Source organism: Oncorhynchus mykiss, chromosome 3 (genome assembly GCF_057628025.1).
Source record: "Oncorhynchus mykiss isolate SJ-2025 chromosome 3, ASM5762802v1, whole genome shotgun sequence".
In the NCBI taxonomy this organism is placed as follows: Eukaryota; Metazoa; Chordata; class Actinopteri; order Salmoniformes; family Salmonidae; genus Oncorhynchus; species Oncorhynchus mykiss.
This window is the reverse complement of record NC_143024.1, coordinates 33,279,259-33,285,483: the sequence shown is the minus strand read 5'-3', so window position 1 is coordinate 33,285,483 and position 6,225 is coordinate 33,279,259.

The following is a 6,225-nucleotide window of genomic DNA, read 5'->3' as shown; positions in this document are numbered from 1 at the left end:
GACCCAATCTATGGGCCGAGGTTAAACATTGAATGACCTTTAACCCCCAAGGCCAAGGGCATCCTGACGCTAGTCAATCTTAGTCAAGCAAAAAGCCTCTCGAACTCTAAGAGAAAGAAAAACCCTGGATGGTGCATGGAGGGATGAATAAGTGCTTGGTTCAATCCGTAGCGTGGAAGATCTGCCATGTAACTCGAATGACATTTAAAGGCAATGTTAACATAGCCGTGGGAACGAGGAGTGCTGGAAAATATCAATTTTAATTTAAAAAATATATTGATTTTTAAACTAAATTTGCGAACTAGGACTTTATTTCTCCTGTATGAGCGGAGTAAACAGCTCCTCAGCTGAGTGGAGCACAATACTCCCAAACAAAATATCATGTTACTGTGTTTTCGCGGAGACAGCATTTATGGTAAACGCAGCATATGTAGGCTGAAACGGAAATTACCTTTAAATGTCAACCACGTTACAATGCAGATCTTCTGCGATTGAATCGAGCACTAAGACTCTAATGTGCTGTTGCCACCATTTCTTCGTTACCCCTAGAGGGATTGGTTACTCTGGTTGGAGTCTGTGCCAAATTGTCTGGAGGAGTCAACGGGAACTGAATGTCACAGGCAGCCCTAAATGCATTTCAGCGGCCTCGACTTTACAGCGCAGTCTCTGCATTTTGCATCTTGAGGATTTATATCATACGTAAAATAAAATTCTCAAAGGGGACAGTTAGTCAGGATTTCTGGACAGCCAGTGCACTCCACTCCATCCAGACATTAGATTAGGTCTCTCTCTGAGTTGAACAATAACTAGAAAACTGTTGAATTACAGATTAGTCTGGCAAACTCCCCAGCTGCTGCAAAATGTGTTGGCAGGCACAAGTACAGGTGTTTTATTGTCTGCATAAACTGTGGACTGGGATATGTACTGGGACGTAAAGAAGTTGTCTATGAATGAACCTCTAGATTGTGTACAGTTCTCTGAGCTCAGCATAAAAAGACAGTTATAGTTTTTGTAAAACAGCCCTATAACACATCCCGATCAAGTCAATGAAGTATTCGTTAACAAGTGCATATCTCAAGTGAAATAATTTTTCAGAGTAATTAGAAGTAAAGCTTTCCTCTACAAATGCAGTACATTGATACAGAATGGTGTATTTGTTATTTAACAGAGGAATGTATTCAAATCAAATCCAATTGTATTGGTCTCACACACGTGTTTAGCAGATGTTATTGCTGGTGTAGCAAAATGCTTGTTTAGAATGCAGAACACGTTGTGGTGAGGGTGTGGAGGTAATGGCGTGTCACTGCGGGTCTGTAGAATACAGCATCTCATCAGCACAAACAACACAGAACATCAGATGACACTCTCCACAGAATCTGTGAGGTCTGTCAATATACAAGCTTATGTTGAGCACACACTTTAGGTAAATCAGACCATTTGACCAATTTCCATTTATTATCCATGTAAGTTTATGCAGCATAGTGTGCGACAACCTTATGAAAGCATTGACTCGTCATCGCTATTCTGACATACAAAGTAATTTCATTATATTATTTGGGTAACATTTAAACATTGGATATCATGCTATGATTCTGGGTATTCTTGCATTAAATCCCCATTTTATAATGATAAATCACTAGGCTAATGTTCTTGCTACATGGGGCTTCTTTAATGTAGATCGTTTGTTTACATGTGACATTTCACTGGCTATTCATTCTTCATAATTACCCCTAGCTACATGTTGTCTCACAGATGACCCTGTGTGAAATGTGGCGACGCTCGAGACAGACTGCCACGGGCATGTACCATATTGCCAATGTGCTGCAGTCACACACATATACACAAACAACACAGACATACTGCCAGCGCACCCACCAGTAAACCCCCCTCCCCATCCTCTCCTCCTCAACATGTTGTAACATTTTCCTGTTATTAACACTTATTTTTTTCAATATAAAATAGTATATATTTGTTTAACTTTCAAAACACACAATTCACCACCCTTTCGACACACCCACTCTTTTCCACACGCCCATACTCCGGTCGTCATATTGGGATACAACAACCCCCTTCTCGCGGAGACAGCATTCATTGTAGTAAACGCTGCATATGTAGGCTGAAACTGAAATTACCTTTAAATGTCAACCTCGTTACAATGCAGATCTATTCTAATTTTATAGCATTATTTTTGACAATTGAGTCATTTGTGTAATCATTTCCCGTGACAAACTGCTCTGAACTGTGAAATGTTTTGAAAATGGGTGGTAGGTTTTACGTAGTGTGTAGGACCATTGAAAATGTATGAGGTCAGCACCAGTAACTGGTAGCTCTAGTAGGCCTATGTTAATTAAATCGTTTGGTATGATGGGAATTGAAAATCTACCATGAATATCAGTTTGATACTTTAATTCAAATTTCTACACCATGAAGTCTATTCACTCCCTTCTCTGAGAAAGGCTATGCTTTATTGCATGTGTTCAATTAGAAGCTTAGGCAGGGTGAACACATCATTCCTATTAAAACTCATAGTGAAAAAAACAGTAGATGTTCCATTCGAGCCATGTCTCATAAACAACAGTTCCATGTTGTAACATATTGAAGTCAACAGTAGGAATATTACAGGAGAGAGAGATTACAAATGGAAAGTGAATCCAAACCCTCCAATCAAGTCAAAGTCCAAACCTATGACATCATGACAGTCAAGCAGAATAGTTGGACACCCATTGGTTGACCATCCGAGGAAGAGCCGTAGGGGTGAGAGGTCGCGGTGGGGCTGAAGCCAGGTCCTCTGTTTGTCTGGTACAAGGTGTCATCAGAAACAGATGGAGCACAATTACACTCTCGGGTGACAGAGTGCATGTGGCTACACTAAGTAGCAGTAAATAGCTGGAATGTGTTGTAATAACAAGATAGGAGCTAATATCAACACAAAACAAATACAGTGTGAGAACCATGAGCAGACAAGACAGAAGCTCTGGCCCTTAACCAATCATGAGAAAGGAAATGCTGTTATTGTTTTGTTTCCACAAATGATTAAATGTGGGGAAAATGCCAACAAATCAAAGCAATACAATTGACATACAGTATAAGCAATTCATAATATTTCTAAATGGTTGTACAGTACAGCTCGAAGAAAATATGGGTTGTCCTAGGCAAGCTCTAAACTTCACAGCAAAATTATATGAACATTTCCACACCCTTGTGGAGTAATGGAATTTAGATTACAAGAACATGTAATCCATTCTTATCGTTTAAAAACAATATGAAATTGGCTGAAATGTTCATATTCCTAAAGCTTCCTTTTTAAAATGCAAATGAGTTGCTAGCCAGGGTTCCTACTCCTGCTTAAATGTTAGAAATACATTTACGTTCACTGCCATGGTGGGGGTGGGGGAGGGGACAAAACCTAAATGATACATGAACTCCCTCCTCATCCTTCATGTCTGTGCTCTCTGTTCCATGAACCAAGGGGAGAGCTGTTTCCCCATTACTCCACTCATGATGCCTCAGAATGAGAACCCTGCATGGTGCCATTATAGGGTCCATTTATGATAGGTGGTGGTGGGGTTGTTGTAAAAGCACTCCTTAAAAAGCTATGCCAGTTCCCATGCAGTGCTATTACACGCCGACCTTGGCTGCCTGCGGATTCTCGACCCCACACTGGGAACCCGCAGCACAGGGTGATTAGACTGGACCATATCTCTGGAGACTGACCGCAGGCAGAGCTAAGAGTACATTTTACAAGGGAACGGAGAAGAACATTTTGAGTGTGTGTGTGTGCGCGTGTGTGTGTGCATGCCTGTTTGTTCGAGCTAACTAAAGTATCTACAATCTTTCTAACCAAAAGTGTGGCCCTCTCATAAGGCTGTGTTAAGGCACATGGACAAGAGGTGTTATAATTAAGCAATAAGGCCCGAGGAGGTGTGGTACATGGCCAATATACCACGGCTAAGGGCTGTTCTTATGCACGACGCATCGCGGAGTGCCTGGACACAGCCCTTAGCTGTGGTATATTGGCCATATATCACAAACCACAGAGGTGCATTATTGCTATTATAAACTGGTTACCAACATAATTAGAGCAGTAATAATACATATTTTGTCGTACCCATGGTATACAGTCTGATATATCACGGCTTCAGCCAGTCAGCATTCAGGGCTCGAACCACCTAGTTTATAATGATGAATGACAATGTCATATCCTGTCTCAGTGACTGATGGGAAAGGGAAGAGACAGTGTGATGAGAGTGGAGGCCCCCGGGAACAGGAACAAGCTGAACCACATCAATGATGATAAGCATCATCATCATCATCATCATCATCATCATAACACCTTTTATTAATTTTGCTCATTTACAGAAAGGACTTTGAAGCAACTGGCAGAAAGTATTCATACCCTTTGACTTCTTCCACATTTTGTTCTATTACAGCCTGAATTAAAAATATATTAAATTGCGATTATTTTGTCACTGACCTACACACAATACCCCATAATGTCAAAGTGGAATTCGTTTTTTAAAACATTTTTACAAATTAATTAAAAATGAAAAGCTGAAATGTGTTGAGTCATTAAGTATCCAACTCCTTTGTTATGGCAAGCCTAAATAAGATCAGGAGTAAAAATGTGCTTAACAAGTCACATAATAAGTTGCATGCACTCACTCTGTGTGAAATAAAAGATTTTTGAATGACTAACTCATCTCTATACTCCACACATACAATTATATGTAAGGTTCCTCAGTCAAGCAGTGAATTTCAAACACAGATTCAACCACAAAGACCAGTGAGGTTTTCCAATGCCTCACAAAGAAGGGCACCTATTGATAGAACACAAGCATTTTGCTACACCTGTAATAATATCTGCTAATAAATCAAATTTGATTTCATTAAAAAAATGTTTTTAACAGACATTGAATTTGAGCATGATGAAGTTATTAATTACACTTTGGACGGTGTATCAATACACCCAGTCACTCCAAAGATACAGGAGTCATTCCTAACTCAGTTGCCGGAGAGGATGAAACCGCTCAGGGATTTCCCCATGAGGCCAATGGTGACTTTAAAACTTTAACACTGGGAGATGAATTCACCTTTCAGTAGGTCAATAACCTGAAACACAAGGCCAAATCTACACAGGAGTTGCTTACCAAGAAGGCAGTGAATGTTCCTGAGTGTCCGAGTTACAGTTTTGACGGAAATCTACTTGAAAATCTATGGCAAGACCTGAAAATTGTTGTCTAGCAATGATCAACAACCAATTTGACAGAGCTTGAAGAATTTTGAAAAGAATAATGGGCAAAATTCAGGTGTGGAAAGCTCTTAGAGTCTTGCCCTAGAAAGACTCACAGCTGTAATCGCTGCCAAGGGTGCTTCTACAAAGCATTGACTCAGGGATGTGAATACTTATGTAACTTAGATAGTTCTGTATTTCATTTTCAATATAATTTGCAACAATTAAAAAAAAAAACATGTTTTCACTTTGTCATTGTGGGGTATTTTTGTGTAGATGGGTGAGAAAAATGTATATTTAATCAATGTTAAATTCAGGCTGTAACAAAAAGTGGAATAAGTCAAGGGATAGGAATACTTTCTGAAGGCACTGTACTATGGTGTACAACTATCCCATTCAAGCTATGGACAATCTGAAAAAGAGACATAACCCTCTTCATAATGCATTCATATAGAAGTAACTTTGTGATACAATGCTGTATGAAGCCATACAAGTCATAGACCTGTGATGCGTTTATACACTGGGGTACAATGACTCTCCATAGCATTCATTGACCACCGCCATCCATATTGAAGTTCCATCTTTCTGTTGTCGCTCACTCACACTCACTCACACTCACAAGTAACAACTTATTGAAGGTAATGTCTTCACTTTATTCTATTCCATTTCCCCATCTCTCAAAGCCACCACATGCACTGAATTGTTATTGATTGTGTGGACTATGTGTCCCATTTCCCTGTAAACACACATTATGAGGCAGCAGTCAACAGTCTTCTCTAATGAGTGGCACCACCCAGTACAACAGCCAATGGTGTAAGAAAAAATCTAAATGAAATGTAAAAGTAAGAAACCAAATCCTAAATCTCCATAGTTAGACAGGGAGTTGAATCAGCCCAACTATCATGGAGGTTCCAAGCCAGCAATTCGCATTTCAAAGCATCCTTTCTGTCCTTTTTTTCTTATTTTGAAGATTATGTAATTTTGCTACTCCATAA